General features: G+C 42.6%; 1 long non-coding RNA gene across 1 annotated transcript in view; it reads left to right on the forward strand.

Moving 5' to 3' along the window:
- LOC131402178 (uncharacterized) overlaps window positions 1–18,195 on the forward strand; it is a 121,818-nt gene extending 103,623 nt beyond the window's left edge. The window contains exon 3 of the long non-coding RNA XR_009218339.1: window positions 18,162–18,195. This is a non-coding gene — a long non-coding RNA (uncharacterized LOC131402178). The remainder of the gene's footprint in view (window positions 1–18,161) is intronic.
- The last annotated feature ends 1,099 nt before the right edge of the window (window positions 18,196–19,294 follow it).

The following is a 19,294-nucleotide window of genomic DNA, read 5'->3' on the forward strand; positions in this document are numbered from 1 at the left end:
GTCAGAGTTCGGTGTTGCCTCCTTTGCTCTGCAGTGAGCTGTGATCCATCTCTCTATCTTCCCAGTCTGGGTTCAGTCATGTCATCACTGTGTGATCACTGGGTCCAGCCACCTTCCATCTCATTGCCTCCCCCCTGAACACCCCTCCCCTCTTCCCCTCTGCTTTCCCCTCTGCTTTTCACACAAAGGTCCCTACATCCTCCCTCTCCTTAATCCTTTATGATCACCCCAACTCTTGCTCAGCTCCTCTCGCCTTCTCGCCACAGGTTACACCTATGGAGCCGTGGCCCCGACTACAACCTGTGAGTATTTCTGGCCCTTATCTCCTGGGTCCCGTCCGCATTTGGGGTTGAGGAGCACATGTTCTCCTACACCTTCTGTCAGTGGTGAGGGAAGGACCTGGAAGGGCCCTAATTCATCCCTTCTCTCCCTCCTGGGTTCTGGTGGAGAGTCCCAGCCCAGGGTGAGAAAGCCTTAGACAGAGACATGTTCTCCACCACATTCTGACCCCATGTGATTTTCACTTTAATTCTGCTAAAGCGCCACCCTTGGTCCTCCTTTTCCACGTATCCCATCCATCTGTCCAGTTTTCTGCCCATCCATCTGTCTCTCCTCTGTGTTCAGTCTCTTTTGTTCACCTATCTCTATCTCTTGGGCTCCTCTCAACCACAGGCTTGCTCATCCCTCTACTCACACGGTCACCCATCCCGTCACTCTCATTTATGCTTCATCTGTGAATGGTGGTCCTGGGACAGCCACTGCTGGAGCCCGTGCGAACCTGGGGGCTCCTCCCACTCTATCCCTCCCTGAAGAGAGCCCTCGCCACAGCTGCCAAGCCAGCCACCACGTCCCTGCATACTTGATCATCACCTGTGCTACCAGAAGCCACCACAGGTATCGGGGGCCCCTTTTCCTTCCCAAGAGAAGTTCTCCAGCCCCACTCCGCCACCAGCCAGTTGTGATCCAGGAGCTGGGAAGCCAGGGTGTGAAATTCTGGTTTTAGGGCAATCATTCTGATCACAAAGATTATACCAACGATTCAGTCTAAGGCCAGCCCTCAGAGAGCCCCTCGTGTTTTGAAATTAACACACCATTATAATACAATGTGGGATGTTTCGAGGAGAGGCACCTGGCATAATTTGGAGGGGAATAGCTTGCTAGAGTAAGTTTCACCAGAATAGAGTCTTTAAGAATGTGTAGGAGGGACCCTGGTAAATAGAGGATGAAGGGTTTTCCTGGCAGAGTGGATTCCATGAGCAAAGGCTCCATACAGAAACAACATGCCATAAGGGAGAATTGAAATGAATTTGCCTTGCGTGAAGCATGAAGTTTAACCCGCAGTAGATGGATAAAATGATACTGAAAGTTCAGCAGGAGCCAGATTGAGTAGAGCCTTCAGTCCCAGGTCAAGAAGGTTGAACTAAACACTGAAAGCCATAGGGAGCCAGGGGTGGTACTAGAGCAGTGGTGGCCTTAGTGAGGTATTCATTTCAGAAAGTTCTTCTAGTGGTCCATGTAGAACATCCTTTAGATAGAGCATCCAGTGAGCCTGCTGGGGTGTTGGTCCGGCTGAAGGAAGTTAAGACCTGAGCTGTGACAGGGATGGAGTGTATGTGAGGACCAGTGTGCAACTGGAATTGTTGTTACTGGGAGGAAGGAGGAGCTGAGCAGATATGCTGGTTCTGAATTGGGTGACCACATTAGTGGATGGTGGTGTCAGTGGGACAGAAGACGACAGATTATAATGAGTGCAGGACTCTGGTCTGGTCTCAGGCCAGCTCTCAGTGATGGCCATCGCTCTCCATCTCATCTTGCAGCTTTGGGGCACAACCTGAAGACTCTCAGAGTCAACGTCACCATCTCCACCCTCCGGTATTCAACAGACAGGAGCCACAGCTCAGCCACGTTCAACTCCACTGAGAGTGTCCTGCAGAGCCTGGTGAGGCCCTGGTCCCAGCAGCTCCTGGTGGGTTAAATCCCACCCAGCCCTTCCCCCAACCCCTGTCCCTCCTGCTCATCCTCCTCCTCCTTCCTCCCCAGCTGGATCCTTGTTCAGAAGAGCAGACTGGGCCCACTCTACTCGAGTTGCAGACTGGTCTCCCTCAGGTGCGACCCTCCCCTGAGCATTTGCCCCTTATGACCACTTTTGTGACCACCCCTCCTTGTCTCCCCACTATCCTCCCATTTCCTCCTTCCAGTTCTGGCCCACACCCCCAGAGGTTTCAGGACCTCTCTCTAGAGTCCCCACATCCCTCTCTCCCCAGGCCTGAGAAGGATGGGGCAGCCACCAGTGTGACGCCGTCTGCACCCACCACCCTAATACCGTGGGCCACCATGCCTCTGTGCTGGAAGCGGAGAGTCTCCACCTGTCTGCTCTTCCTCTCGGTGTCTCCAGGCTCTGCAGCCCAGAGTTTATCCATCCACAGAGAGCACCAGCTACATTTCCGCATCATCGTCGGGAACCTCAGCAACCTGGAGCCCACATCCTCAGAGTACACCGCACTGCCGAGAGACACCCAGGAACATGTGGAGTCTCACCTCTCCCGTATCTCTTTGTCCTGAAGGCCGCGTCATTCCTCTGCCTGACTTACATCTGTTACACGATTGTTTCAACCCTTCACTTTCCCTGTGTGTCTGGGTTCTCTTAGTGTCCAGAGGTGATGTCCTAGCTGCCTTGTCCATTTCTCACATGGTTAAACTGAAGCTCATAAAGGGGAGTATTGTGCCTAGGGTCACACAGTGAGTTAGGGGCAGAGCCAGGATTTGAAGTCAGGTCTCCCTTGCCCCAAGGTCTGTGAGCTACAAGTAGGGGGACCTGCACCCCTCCCCCCATGCCCACTGGGTGCTGTGTGTCCTACCCTCCTGGAGTTTATCTTGTAGCAGGGAATAATAGGAATAGAGAATTGAAACTTATCAATTATTTGATGTGAACAAACTCATACTTGCAGGCGGAAATCAGAGAAGACTTCCTGCAGGAAATTTCATTGTAGATTAATCCTAGAAAATGAATATTAAGCAAATAGATAAAGGAGAAGGGGATGATGTGTTTCTAGGCACGGAAGAACACTTTTGAGTTGGATTTTACAAATTTAGAGAGATCCCGTAGGCTTGCCAACTGTGATGACCCATTCTGCCCCCAGCTGTCATAAGAAAGTCCAGCCCAAATTCAGTCCTCTGTGCCCAGAGGTATGAATTTGGTTTAATTTATTACACTTTTGTTCTGTGATAATGGTCTTGGATTTTGTAGCAAAGTGTGTTCACTTTTTAGAGATGGAAACTAAAATGATGTGAAACATGATGATGTCTACTTGACTTTAATATTTCATTGAAAACGTGGGATGAATCAAGGGTGGCAAGTGTTAATAATTTATACATTGATGCAATATTGTTTTAATTAGTTGGAATATACATTGTTAAATCTAGATGATGGATGTTTATGAGACTGTTCCCTTTATTTTTCTCTGTCTAAAAAGTTTTATTAAAAAGAGTGAAACACACTCACATGCATTCTCCATTTCAATCACTTCCAGAATATTCTCCCAACAGAGATGATGCCTTGACTGAGAAGCCAGGTAAACCTGCAGGAAGCCTCAGCCCATGCTAAAGGGAGTGTATCTTGATGCTGTGCCTCATCGAAGAGAACCATGTGCACAGGGTCTTGGATGATGAGGAAAGTTGGCCAACCCTTGTCAAGGAGGGTTGAGGCACAGTGGGGTCACCAGGAGCCCTGGGGCGATGACAGGACGTGACTCATCCCACCACATGTCTCCCCAGACCTCCCCTTCTGGGCTTTCATCCTCATCTGCTTGACGGAACTCCTGGTTCTCATCACAAACCTGATCTGCTGTGTCCTGGTAAACCATGATGTGTTGCTTGTCTTCTTACTATCGGGTTGTAAGAGCTCTTTATATATTATAAATACATGTCCTTTTCTAGGGATATGTTTTGCAGATGTTTTCTCCCAATCTGTGCGTGGTTTGCCTTCTCCTTCACCACATGAGTCATTGGGGAAATGTAAGTGACAGTCATCATGAGATTCCACCACACTTGAGAATGGCTAAAATTGACAAGACTGACTATAACAAGTGTTGTTGAAGATGTCAAGTCACTGAAACTCTCATCGAGTGCTGGTGAAAAATAGCTTGGATCCGTCTTTAAAAATTACATACGTCTACCCAGCCATTCCTCTCCTAGGAATCCATCCAAGGGAAATAAACACATATGTCTATACACAGACTTGTACACACATGTTGATAACAACCTATTTATAGTAGATAAAAATGGAAAACAACCCAAATGTCCATCTACTGGTGAACGGATACACAAAGTGTGGTTTATCCTCAAAGTGAGATACTATTCAACCATAAAGAGGAATGAATTATTTTTTTTTTTTTTAATTATTCTATTGAAATTATAAAGGGTTTTAACATTGTGTAATTTCTGGTGTTCATTATTATTTGAGAATTTCTGTATAGACTGCATCGTGCTTACCAGCAGTAGTCTAACTTTTATCTATCACCTTTAACTCTTTCACTCAACACCCAGCCCCCTTCCCCTCTGGTAACCACTAATCTGTTCTCTTTATCCCTGTGTATGTTTATCTTCTACGTATGAGTGAAATAATGCTATTTGTCTTTGTCTGGCTTATTTCGTTTATCATCATACCCTCAAGGTCCATCCAGGTTGTTGCAAACAGGACGATCTTCTCTTTTTTTCTGGCTGAGTAGTATTCCATTGTATATAATACATACTACATTTTCTTTATCTGTTCGTCTGTAGCCGGACACTTGGATTGCTTAGATGTCTTGGCTATTGTGAATAATGCCGCAGTGAACACAGGGGTGCATAAATTTCTTTGAATTGTTGATTTCAATTTCTTTGGATAAATACCCAGTAGTGGGATAGCTGGAAGGTATGGTATTTCTATTTTTAATTTTTTGAGAAATCTCCATACTGTTTTCCCTGGTTGTTGCACCAGTTTGCATTCCCACCAGCAGTGTGTGAGGGTGCGCTTTTCTCCTTATCCTCTCCAACATTTGTTCTTTTTTGTCTTGGGATTTATAGCCATTCTGACAGGTGTAAGGTGATCTCTCATTGTAGTTTTGATTTGAATATCTCTAATAATTAGTGATGATATACATCTTTTCATCTGTCTGTTGGCCTTCTGTATATCTTCTTTGGAAAAATGTCTGTTCATATCCTCTGCCCATTTTTAGATTGGATTATCTGTTTTTTTGTTGTTGGGTTGTATGAGTTGTTTATATTTTTTGAATATTAACCCCTTTTCAGATATATGATTTGCAAATATTTTCTCCCAGTTAGTGGGCTGTCTTTTCGTTTTGTTTTTTTTTGTGAGGAAGATCAGCCCTGAGCTAACATCTGTGCTAATCCTCCTCTTTTTTTCTGAGGAAGACCGGCTCTGAGCTAACATCAATTGCCAATCCTCCTCTTCTTTTTTTTCCCTCCAAAGTTCCAGTTGATAGTTGTATGTCATAGTTACACATCCTTCTACTTGCTGTATGTGGGATGCAGACACAGCATGGCCGAACAAGCGGTGTGTCTGTGCACATCTGGGATCCGAACCTGGGCAGACAGTACCGGTTCACGTGCACTTAACCACTAAGCCACGGGGCCGGCACTGGCTTTTTGTTTTGTTCATCGTTTCCTTTGCCTTGCAGAAGCCTTTTAGTCTCATGTAGTCCCATTTGTATATTTTTTCTTTTCTTTCCCTTGCCTGAGTAGACATGGTATTGTAAAAGATGCTACTAAGACTGATGTCAAAAACTGTACTGTGTATATTTTCTTCTAGGAGTTTTATGGTTTCAAGTGTTAGAGTCAAGTCTTTTATCCATTTCAAGTTAATTTTTGTGTACGGTGGAAGATAATGATCTACTTTCACTCTTTTGCATGTGGCTGTCCAGTTTTCCCAACAGCATTTATTGAAGAGACATTCCTTTCTTTATTGTATGATCTTGGCTACTTTGTGAGAGATTAACTCTCCACAAAAGTGTGGTTTTCTTTCTGGGCTTTCAGTTCTGTTTCATTGATCTATGAGTCTGCTTTTGTGCCAAAACCATGCCATTTTGATTACTATAGCTATGTAATATATTTTCAAGTTAGGATTGTGATGCCTTCTGCTTTGTTCTTTCTTCTCAGGATTGCTTTGTCTGTTCAAGGTCTTTTGTTATTCCATATGCATTTTAGGATTCTGTGTTCTATTTCTATGAAGAATGTCATTGGGATTCTGATTGGGATTGCATTGAATCTGTAGATTACTTTAGGTAATATGGACATGTTAACTGTGTTTATTCTTCCAATCCATGTGCATGGAATATCTTCCCATTACTTCAGGTCATCACTGATTTCTTTCAATCATGTCTTATAGTTTTCATTGTATAGGTCTTTAACCTCTTCGGTTAAATTTATCCCTAGACACTTTTTTCTTTTTGTTGCAATTGTAAATGGGATCGTATTCTTGAGTTCTCTTTCTGTTAGTTCATTATTAGAGTATAGAAATGCAACTGATTTTTGTAAGTTGATTTTGTACACTGCAACTTTGCTGTAGTTGTTGATTATTTCTAATAGTTTTCTGATGGATTGTTTAGGGTTTTCTATATTTACAATCATGTCATCTGCAAACAGCAAGAGTTTCATTTCATCCTTTCCAATTTGGATTTCTTTTATTTATTTTTCCAGCCTAATTGCTCCGTCCAAAACCTCCAGTACTATGTTGAATGCGAGTGGCGAGAGTGGGCACCTTTGTCTTCTTCCTGTTCTCAGAGGAATGGCTTTAAGTTTTTCACCATTAAGTATGATGTTGGCTGTGGGTTTGTGATATATGGCCTTTATTCTGTTGAGGTACGTTCCTTCTATACCCATTTTGTTGAGAGTTTTTATCATAAATGGATGTTGGATCTTGTCAAATCCTTTCTTTACATCTGTGGATAGGATCATATGATTTTTATTCCTCATTTTGTTAATGTGGTGTATCACATTGATTGATTTGCAGATGTTGAACCATCCCTGTATCCCTGGTATAAATTCCACTTGATCATGGTATATGATCCTTTTAATATATTGCTGTGTTCGATTTGTTGATATTTAGCTGAGGATTTTTGCATCTGTGTTCATCAGCGATATTGGCCTGTAATATTCCTTCTTTGTGCTATCCTTGCCTGCTTTTGCTCTCATGGTGATGTTGGCCTCATAGAATGAATTAGGAAGTGTTCCATCTTCTTCAACTGTTTGGAATAGTTTGAGAAGCATAGGTATTAAATCTTGTTTGAATATTTGGTAGAATTCTCCAGAGAAGACATCTGGTCCTGGACTTTTGTTATTTGGGAGGTTTTTGATGACCATTTCATTCTCTTTACTTGTGATTGGTCTGTTCATTTTCTCTATTTCTTCTTGATTCGGTTTTGGGAGGTTCTGTGAATCTAAGAATTTATCTATTTCTTTTAGGTTATCCACTTTGGTGGTATGTAAGTTGTTCAGTGTATTCTCTTATTGTCCTTTGGATTTCTGTGGTATCTGTTGTAATTTCTCCTCTTTCATTTCTAATTTTATGTCTTTGAGCCTTCTCTCTTTTTTTCTTAGTGAGTCTGGTTAAGGGTCTGTCAATGTTGTTTCAGTCTTCTCAAAGAACCAGCTCTTTGTTTCATTGATCCTTTCTACTGTTGTACTAGTCTCTATTTCATTTATTTCTGCTCTAATTTTTATTATATCCCTCATTCTGCTGACTTTGGGCTTCATTTATTCTTCATTTTCTGGTTCTATTAGGTGTAGTTTAAGGTTGCTTATTTGGTATTTTTCTTGTTTGTTGACCTGTGCTTGTATTGCTATGAATTTCCTTTTTAGAACTGCTTTTGCTGCATCCCGTAAGAGTTGTTTTGTTGTCTTTTCATTTTTCTTTGTCTTCAGGTATTTTTTGTTTTCTCCTTTGATTTGTTCATTGATCCAATGGTTCTTCAGTCGTGTGTTCTTTAGTCTCCAGATATTTGTGACTTCCCTATCTTTTTTCTTGTAGTTGATTTCATGTGTCATAACATCGTGGTCAGAAAAGAAGCTTGTTATGATTTCAATCTTAAATTTATTCAGGCTTGCCTTGTTTCACAACATATGGTCTATCTTTGAGAAGGTCCCATGTGCACTTAAGAAGAATGTGTATTCTGCTGCTTTGGGAGGGTATGCTCTATGTATATCGATTAAGTTCATCTGATCATATGTTTCATTTAATTCCACTATTGACTTGTTGCCTTTCTCTGCATGATCTATCCATGGATATAAGTGGGGAGTTCAGGTACCCTGCTATTATTGTGTTGCTGTTAATTTCTCCCTGTGGGTCTATTAATAGTTGCTTTATATTCTTTTGTGCTGCTGTGTTAGGTGCATACATCTTTATAAGTTTTATGTCCTCTTGCTGGAAAGTCCCCTTTATCATTATATACCGACCCTCTTTGTCTCTAATAGTCTTTTTTATCTTGAAGTCTGCTTTGTCTGATATTAGTATGGCTACACATACTTTCTTTTATGTGCCATTTGCTTGGAGTGTTGTCTCCCATCCCTTCATTCTGAGCCTGTTTGTTTTTAGAGCTGAGATGTGTTTCCTGGAGGCAGCATATTGTTGGGTCTTGTTTTCTAATCCACCCCACCACTCTGTGTCTGTTGATTGGAGAATTCAATCGATTTACATTTAGAGTGATTATTGATACATGAGGGCTTAATCCCACCTAATCTATATTTCCATTGTTTCTCTTCCTTTGTGATTCTGACTACCATTTCACTTTGGGGGTTTTCTGTGGAGGTTTTCTCTTTTTTTATGATCTATGGCTGTGTTCTGACTTTTTCTTTGCTGGTTACTGTGAGGTTTGTATGAAGATCTCATAGATGAGATAGTCCATCTTCTGATAGGCTCTTATCTCCATTGGTCTAAGCAGGTTCCATTCCTTTCCTCTTCTCCTTCTGAGTTATTGTTGTCACAAGTTATTCATTTTTGTGTTGTGTGTTTGTGACTAAGTTGAAGTGTTTATAGTTACTTTTAATGCTTTCCTTCCCTTCTGCTTTTAAGTTATAATTAATTATTTGCTACCCTGTTGTGAAACAAAGCTGTAGCTTTCTGATTTTGTCTGTCTATTTATCTTTTTGCTCAAAGCTTTGTATACATTTGCCATCTGTTTATTTCTAGTATGAGGACGTTCTTGATCATTGCTTGTATGGGAGATCTAGTGGTGTTGAACTCCCTCAGACTTTGTTTATCTGGGAAAACTTCTATTTCTTCATTGTATCATAAGGATCATTTCACTGGATAGCGTATTCTTGGCTGATACAGTATTTGTAATATATCATTCCATTCTTTCCTTGCCTGTAAAGTTTCTGCCAAGAAATATGCTGAAAGCCTGATAGGGGTTCCTTTGTAGGTTATTTTCTTCTGTCTTGCTTCCCTTAATATTTTTTCTTTGTCATTGGCTTTTACCAATTTTACTATTATATGCCTGGGAGAAGCTCTTTTAGCATTGATGTTATTAGGCATTCTGTTGGCTTCATGTTCTTGTAAGTCCGGTTCTTCCCAGGTTTTGGAAGTTCTCAGCTATTATTTCTTTGAACAAGCTCTCTGCTCTTTTCTCTCTCTTTTCTCCCTCTGGAATACGTATAATTCTTATGTTGCTTTTATAATTGAGTCATATATTTCTACAAGAATTCCTACCTTTTTAAAAAATTAGAGTTCTCTCTCCTGGTCCACTGTAAGTATTTCTATTTTTCGATCCTCTAAATCACTAATTCTTGCATCCATTATATCAGCTCTATTTTTTAAGGATTCTAGATTATTTTTTATCTTTTTAATTATGTTATTCATATCCAGAATTTCTGCTTGTTTTTTTAAATAGTTTCAGTCTCTTTGATGAAGTGTTCCTTTTCCTCATTAATTTTACTCTTGAATTCATCGAACTGTTTGAACACTCTTGTAATTTGGTGAGTTTCTTTATGAAAGTTATTTTGAATTCTGTCATTTATATTGTAAATTTCTGTGACTACAAGTTTCGTTTCTGGAGATTTGTCATTTCCTTCTGCTCTGAATTGTTACTGTAGTTTCTTATGCTGTTTGATGAACTAAACTTTTGCCTGTGTACTTGTGGTAGTATCAAGACGCAGATTCCACCTGCTACCGCTGTGGGGAAAACATGAGCTGTGTTTCTGATCCCACCCCATATGCTGGAAGTTGCGTGGGTAGAGTGGGTGTTCCACTCGCTGGGAAAGCATTCCCACTGGGATCAGAGCTGCCGCCACATGGAGGCACGTACACAGTTGTGAGACCTCAGAACTGCTATGGGTATTTGTGCCACCTGTGAAAGCAGATATGTGCTCATATATCTGCTGCTGCTTTTTCTTATGCTCATGCCAGTCTCTGTGTTTGGTGGGTGGGGCTTCTTCATGGGTTCTGAGCATTGGCCAATCATTGGAACTACAGTGACATGGTGCGCTTTCCAACCATCCAGGAAAGCATTCATTTGCAGGTCCAGGGCTGCCGCCAACCCCTCCCAGATTTGCACCAAGGCGCATTCCTACTTTTGGGGATGCAGTATTACTATTGGCTCTCACACCAACATGGGAAGTGCTCTGGCGTGTGCACAGTGCTGCCAGGGAAGGGTTGGGATAGGAATGAATTCATAGTACATGCAATGACAAGCATAAATCTCAGAATAATTATGCTGAGTGAAAGAAGCCAGTAAAAAATGAGTACATAGTATATGATCCCATTTATAAACATTTTTGTCAAATACAGGAAAATCTATAGGGACATATACCAGATCACTCGTTGCCTGGGAATGAGAATGTGTTTGCAAATGGCAGGGAAGGAGGAATTAAAATGAGCATGAGGAAATTTGGGGAAGATAGCGTTCATTTTCTTTATTTGTGGTGATGGTTCAATAAGTTATAATCAAAATGTATCAAATTTTTCACTTTAAATATATGCAGTTTTCTGTATGTCGTGACTACCTCAATTAAGCTAGAACATGTAGGGGAAAGAGAGAGAGAGAGAGCCGAACGAGGGAAAAGGGAAGGAAAAGAAGGACTGAGGGTGAAAATTAAGTGGACAAAAGGAAGAGGGAAACACATGAGGCATTGGTTCTCTGTGGCTTTGGCATCTCCTTCCCCTGGAGTCTCCCATACTGGGCAGCTGAGTGGACCATTCTGATGTGCTCTCCTCACCTCACAAGTCACTGTCTGCTGACGGAAGAAGGAGAGCAACTATGAGGTCCAGTGACGACGACTGGGCTATTACGTGTCTCATGGTGACCTACGGAAGCTGTGATGACTAGATCTGACTAGATCTGAGGTCCCTTTTGCCCAGCAGGGGTCCAGAGGAGCTTGACTGGAACAGAACGAAACCACACTGGATGGATGCATGTTCTGAGCCTTTCTAGAATTGGCCCCTGACTGGCTCACAGGGGACTAAGCTGAAAGGTTTCACCTTCCTTAAGTCCTGAAAGTGATTGCAACTTCTGTCCTGTGGTGTCACACCAGTTCATCCCTCAGGGACACCAGAATTGGTGAAAGCAGCACAGACGTTGCCATCATGTAAAATCTAATCCCCACTTCAGTGAAAGTCTTCCCTTCTTAGGAAACTTTGGAACATCCCTTCCCTTCACTCTGTGCAGCCATCACACCCCTCTCGATTCCTCCCCCTCTGAAGGCCTGGCAGTATCAGGTTCCCCTTTTCTGCTTCATTCTCTGAAGCTCAGATTCACCAGGACTTCCAGATCAATCTCCCTTGATCGCTCCTCTCCCCACTCATGGGTCCTCCGTAACAGGAAACAGGCCAAGACGGGAGGAGTGGGTGAGACATGATTCTGCAGTACCCTTGGACCTTGGGAGCTGAAATGACTAGGTGTCTGGGAAGCCTGAATCCCAGAGAAACACCAAGGCTCTGGGAAGAGAGTGTCTACTCTGGATGTAAAAGTGAATAATACTCGGTGGGAGAAATCTGAGGTAAAAGAAAGAGTATTTTTTCATCTTTCTCTGTACAGAGTCCAACTAGCCTCACAGCAGAGGCTCCCCAACAAGCAGCCCAGAGCATCCCAGGCATGAAGCAGGCTGCACTCTTCTGCAGTGGGTCTGTTGGAACAGATTACATTATCTGTACACACTGTGCAGACGACCACAGCTGAAGATACCCAAGGGCTGAGAATTAAAGTCACAGTCATGGCACTCTCTCAGACTTTTTGTGTATGAGCTTCACATTCTCAATCTGAAGCAGTGATTCTCCGAGAATGTAGACTATGAAGATTCTAATGATTAATAATATTAATATATTATTATTATACATTGCATACATTATACATTATATAGTGTACATTATAATTATAAATTAATATATAATCATTATTCTACATTAATATATTATTATATATTAATTATTATAATATCATTATAATGATTGATAATAGTTATCATTATTGAATAATTTCTTCTAAGCAACATGACTGGAAAGCTCTGCATGTATTATCTCAGTTATAGTCGCAATTTTAGGGATTTATTCCCATTTTAACCTAAAGATGTGGAGGCTCAGAAATATTAAATAACTTGACAAAGAAGGAAAAAAATTACTAGAAAGCTAAATTAAACACCTATTCAAACTTTGTGTCAAAAAAAGAAAGACTTATCTGACCTACAAACAGACTACAAGTTGACCTCCCACAGGCCCGCAGTGAAAGAAGCTGTAAAGAATGTACATCAGGAAGAACAAATGTGAACCCAGGAAAACATAACAGGAGTCATGAGGAAAGGAAAAAACGTCTGTCTAATTTAGTATTAGTTTTAAAACAAGACATGAAAAACACATTTGAACCAAAATTCCAGATGATTACCACATGGAAGAATACAGGAGAGAAGATTTAGCTAAAAAATAACTCATTTTTTAGGGAAGATATAAATACTAAGATACTCTATTATTGTTTAACACATTGCTCTCAGAAACTGATAAATCTGTGGGACAAAAGTAGGTAATGATAAAGAGGATTTGAAGAGTGCAACATACTCGATCAGGAAAATAGACAAATCCCAACACACTGGCTTATTGAGAGACTTGTGATGCTGAAAACAGTCGTTCTCCTGACAAGAGGATACCACAATGGCATATCAATTTTCATGAATAAATTTCCAACACATATGAATCTAAAAAAAGGGACAATCCAGTATTTCATTATATGCAACTGTTATTCAACATGCAACAACTACCAGAAAAATAGAGACCCAGAAGTAGGTGTCTTTTTTGAGAAGACAGATATAACAGCTCTTTCGTGAAATATTATGTTGGAATCTATTGGAATATTACACAAAGAGGACAATCCATTTTGACTAGGTATGTTTTCTCTGTGACTGTGAGGGCAAAACTCTAAAGAATCCCCTGACTGTGATAACTCTTCGTCTTAAAATACAAATAGATAACGCTCAGTAGGTAAAATGAGAGAACAAAATGAGAAGGAAAGATCTCCTTTCTCTCCTCACCTGAAACCCAATCTCCCACCTCAGAAGGATCACTGTCTGTATCTTCTCTGTCATGCAAAGTTGTCAAAGAAAAGGAAATTATTGGTATATATTAAAGTTTCAAGAGCTCAAAGAAAGTAATCATCAGGACCCCTGCAGAGGCATTAATGTAGTGTGAGCCCCATGTCATCTGCGCCGTCGTCTGTTTTCTTCATCGTGTTTGTCGGGATGTCGTCCTTGGCCCCTCACTCTCCCTGCCTCGCTAGCGAGTGTGTCTGCATCAGTGCTACCGCCAGTCTGTCTCTTGCCGTCTGCACTTTCCCTTCATGTTTCCTGATATCTTCCTCAGTCACCAGAAGACGTTTGCAAAGGAGCTGTGGGATGTACAGACCAGCTCCTGGCATCATCTCTGCCGAATCTGAAGACCAGGCAGGGGTGGGCATGGGACTGGAGTTCAGACCACCTGCGAGCTCACCTGGCAGGGATACACCTGTGAAACTAGGTGCAAGATTCAGCAGGGCTTTGGCAAGTTCCAAAGCACTTAACAGTTCTCCTGCACTCTGCAGGCTTGGAGACCTTGCAGTCTCTTCTGCCAGCAGAGTTGTTGGGGCTGCTCCAAGGTTTCCTCCCTTTGCTGGCATCTGACCTCATTGCCAGGATAGGATGTGATTCTAGTAACTGTCCTCTTGAATATGTAACTGGACATCCTCAAAGGGATGGATATGCTCAAACCAGGCTTTGGTTTAGATTGATTTCCACAATCATTTCACTTCCTCTGTGATGATTTGACCATCATACTTCTTTTCCTCTTACCCTATAAATTGGGAATGTGGATCAGAGTGATAAATGAAGCCTGACTTCCCAGGACAATTATGTCAGATGCCTTGTACTTCTACCCTCCCTCTGTCCCTGTGGGGGTTAATCTGACCTTTGTCCTGGGACATCATCAAAGAGATTTGGGTCAAGAAAGGAAACTACGAGGTCAAAACTCAGGACTACAGCAGGTCATTTCTTCTCCCCCATGTTGTTAGACATTTATGTGTATGACTTCATTCTCTTTTTGTCCTTGTCTCTCTCAACAACAAATTCCTTGGTGCTCCCTGTCAGGACACACAGTCCCCAGTCTTTTTCTAAATCCCAAATCATACCATTCTTCTATACTATATGACTATTCATTTGATTAACCCATTGACCAGTTGGTGTTCATAGCTCCCTTAGAGCTTAAATCAGTAGTGAAATTATCATCCACCCCACTCCTAGTGACTCCTATTTGACAATTGTGAACATTAAATCTCAATGCAGAGAATGTATGTCTGAAAAAACTCGACTTACAAATGGAGATTGTACTGTAAGTGGGAAGTACACACTGGATTTATGAAACACAGAAACAAAATGTAAACTCTCTCATTATTAAGTTTTGTATAGACTGCACCCACATTGATAATATCTTGGCTATAGTGGGTTAAAATATACTATTAAAGTTAGTGTCTCCTGTTTGTTTTCATTTTTTAAAATCTGGCTACTAAAATATATTTAAATTCGATAATATAGAGTGCTTAATGTTACTATTGGACAGTGCTGGTGAAGCCATCAGTGAAAAGCAAGTCCAGAGAAAGTGATTAGGGATATTTTTTCCCTAGAAAAGGAGTCTACAGTGGCCCACACTGCCAGATGCAGCAAAAAGTCTCATACACCCCCACACACACACGTGCACACACACACACTGACAGAATGAAACAAACCTCTTCCTAGATTCCCACCACTTCTCACACGGTATGAGGTTGCACTCTTACTTAATCCTAAGTGGACTAATGTCAAGAAAGAAGGCAGAAGTGTAGGTAAATTACCAGTTAGGAAGATCTAAAACCAGAGACTAAAGCTCAAGATATGTGGTGAATTTCCTGTCCTGCCTTCTGTTATTAATTCAATATGTTAGGGAGAGTTTTCCAAGGAGGCTTGTTTTAAAACTCACTTTTTCTTTACTATGTAAAAATAGACAGGCTATATAAAGAATAATTACTCTAGCCAATCAATGAAAAGGAGATGATAGAACACGAATACCCTTATTATAAGTCACTACTGGATTAGAGAGTCAGGGAACAGCTGACATTGGGTTAATTTGGCCTTAATTAGGCTGATTCTGATTTCATGATCATCATATTTATTGTATTATGCTAGAACTTATGAAACTTCCCAGCCCCACTACTATTTAACCACCAAGGCCCACCAACCAGACCAGTCCTTGCTGACAAATCCCCTGCCTCCAACCCTTCTGACAACACCTGGAGGATTTTCCCCAAATCCCACACTGTCCCTGCACGCTTTTACCTGCCCCAGGGCCAGGGAATCATTTTCTCCAAGGCTCAGGCTCTGTGTGTGCCCAGCTCTGTGGCTGGCACTTCTCCCTCTAGTGAAGACAAAGATCACAGCGCAGACCCTGTGAGCTTCAGCATTTGGAAAAAGACTGGGGTTTGCTGACAGAAAAGAACCTTTAGTGGACACGGTTACCAGGGTCCAAGAAGCCCCAGTGATTCCTCCAGGGAACATGATGCAGGACAGAGCAGGAATGTCTGTGTGTGGTTCGGCTTGGGTATGCATGTAGGGTGATATAAGTGACATTGGTAATGATTTTGCCAATGTTGTTCACTCATTTATTCATCGTATGTCATGGAGTGCTTTCTACATACGTCCAGGCAACAGTCTCACCCTCTGGGGCTCACAGGCAGTGTCAGAAGAATTTCTAAATTATATTTCTAATATATAGGTACACCACTGGTAATACACTAGGTGTTCCAAGCATTTTTCAAATATTAACTCCTTTAATACTCTCCATAAACCTACAAAGTAGGTATGCTGATCATTATTGCCAACTGTCAGATGAAGAAACTGAGGCACCAATCAGGTAAATAACTCAGTAAATACAAATATCTAATAAGGGATTGAGCTGCAATTTGGACATGAGGAGTTAGCTCCATAACCTGTGTTCTTAACCATGACATTTACTCTCTAAAGACTTCACATCATGAAAAAATTTGATCAGTTATCCATTTTCTTGTTGCATTGAGTAGCCACACTATTCTATCTGTCTGAAAAATAGAGTACATGCGTAGAAACTACTGCACATACACGCTTAAATTACATCTACCTGTGTCTCCAGTCCCTGAAAATTAATACAGAGAACATTTCAGAATGTTTCTTGCCCAGGTTGGGAGGACTCTGAGGAAATCTCAGTGTTGCTATAAGAAGCTGAGGACAGGCTGGGAGTGGATCTCAGGGGAAAGGTGTCCTCAGGAGTCACCACTGAATGACAACATTGATGGGTGGGTCTCAGCAGTGACTGAATTCAGGATCTGGTGGTGTTTTAACCTGGTGCTTATCTTCTGGCTGTGGGTTTATGGTGATGCAGCACAGGGAGTGGGGATGGTTCACTGTGTTCTTGGGGAAAACAGACCCATGAAAGAGAGGGAATGACGGTTTCCTTAAACAATGGACTCGTGGTGGGAAAAATTTGGCCTGGAAGAGACAGTCGTGTCCTTGGTATAACCAGAACGAGTCGCCTCTGCTTCAGCCAAAGCAGACAGCCCTTCCTCATGCACTCATTTTATCTCAATGGGAGGAAGGAGGAGGAAATCATATAATGCTCTTCTGGATGTGAGATCTGTGATGGTAGAGACTGTGCTAGGAGGTTCTGAAAGGCTGCCCTGAGGCATTTCAGACCTTTGCTGTGACCAGAATGACAAGTGTAAGCACCCCTGCCTATGTCTGGGAAGAGTTAGTGTGTCAAGGAGAAGGCTCCCTGGTGCAGAGACTCACAGGAAAAAGCGAGTTTGACCAGAGAAGGTCAGAAATGTGGCCTGTGTGACTGGAGCGAGCCTCAGAAGAGAGAGGAGTGGAGAGAGGAGGATGATCAGGCTGGATCCTGGGACATGGTAGACTGTTACTTTCTATTCCTCTGTGACAACTTTACTCCAAAACCTGCCACCTATAAAGTACAAATATTTAACATCTCACAATTTCTTTTAGCCAAGCATCAGACATGGCTTAGCTGGGTGCCTCTGCCTCAAAGTCTCTGTGAAGAAGGGGCTGTGGTCTCAACAGGGTTCCAATGGGGGAGGATTCCCACCCAAGATCACTCACATGGGTTTTGTCAGGATCCATTTGGACTGAGAGTCTGAACTCCTGTCTGTCTGTTGGCTGGACACTCCCTCAGTTCTCTCCCATGGAGCCTCTACATAGTGCAACTGAAAACATCAGCACTTGCTCTTGCAGTTCTGGTAATTTGATAGAGAGCAAGAGCGAGAGTGAGAGCAAGAGCGAGAGTAAGAGCAAGTGAGAGAGAGAGAGAGAGAGATGGAAACAGTAGGAGGGAGGTAAGAATTGAACATAAGTAAACCAGTAATTGGGAAGTGACAGACGTTTTGTAATTAAAACTTGGAAATGATATCCCGTAACCTTGGCTGTGTTCTGTTGTTCAGAAGCCAGATACTGACCACTTAGTGGTGACATAAGTATGTGTACTCAAGGAGGCAGGGAGCAATGGGACCATTGTGGAGGATCCCACCACATAGGCCAACATGAGGCTCTTGGGACTCATTCTGAGAAAAACACGGGATCGTGGAAGGCTTAATGCCAGTGGATCACAATGTCTGAATTTCCTCTAATTTCAACCCCTTCAGGATGCAGACCTGAAAATGAGGCTCAGAGCAGCAGTCACTTACCAAAGTTCACAAATCTGGGACCTAGAGAAGTTCTGACTGGTATTCTATGTGATGTCCTACTCTTTGTACTTCCTCCATCTCTAAGTGTGTTCATTAGACACATGTGACACCAGCTCACAGGCGTTGTATGTATTATTACATATACACCTGAAGAGGTCTCTAGGGAGCTGCTTTTAGCCCAACCCTCATTGTGCAGCTTGGGAGACTGGGGAGATCTTGAGAGGCACAACAGCTTTCCCAGGACACAGAACTGGTAGGAAAAAAGAGGTCTGACCTCAGCTGTGTCTCCTCAATGCTGGAGCCTGGATCCACTCCCAAGGATCTGTGGGGAGGGTGGTGATGGGTATGTGTCTACAGTGATAGAGATGACACGGGCAAGGAGGGAGAGCAGCCAACAGCCTAGTGGGGGGGGTTGGGTGGCTCTCATTGAAGGAAAGGGCTAAGTAATAGAAGCTTGAAGAAGTGACCTCACTTTCTTGGTGACAGCCCCCAACAGAACTTAGAACTCTGGTTACCAGGCACCCACATTGTAATCACAGCCTCTTGTCCAGTTCATTTGAGTGGAGACACTAGACATAGCAGGATGTTCTGGTGTTGTCCCGTGACTTTCCAAGGCTCTGGCCCCCAGAAAGCCCAGAATGAGAGCATGTTAAGTCGCTTTAGACATTGTCTCAGCCCTCACCTCGAATGTGTGTGGCCTTTTGACAGGAGGAACCATCAGGTAACAGTGTAGGCCAGGGCAGGACACTCTAGGTCAGGCCAGAACTGTGATCCCAAAAGGACAGCCTCACACCCCTTGACCCTCATTGTGTGTGTGGGGGGGGAAGGTGGAGTGAGGGAAGCTGGGGATGAGGAGGGTCCAGCCTGAGCAGGAGCAGGAAGCCTGATGGTGGAACTCAGCAGTGTGTCATGTTCATGCTCAAGATCTTGGCTGCAGGAGAGGAAGGTGAGAGCTCGGGACCAAGCTCCTCTATCCGCATGTGAATGCTGGGTCCTAAAGGTGTCCTCACATTCCTTCCCTGGTGGAGTGTATGCAGATGGCCCTCTGTGCCTGATCTGTGGTGGGTTTTCCCACTGTGGCAAAGTCCAGG

The sequence above is a fragment of the Diceros bicornis genome, assembly GCF_020826845.1.
Source record: "Diceros bicornis minor isolate mBicDic1 chromosome 30 unlocalized genomic scaffold, mDicBic1.mat.cur SUPER_30_unloc_5, whole genome shotgun sequence".
In the NCBI taxonomy this organism is placed as follows: Eukaryota; Metazoa; Chordata; class Mammalia; order Perissodactyla; family Rhinocerotidae; genus Diceros; species Diceros bicornis.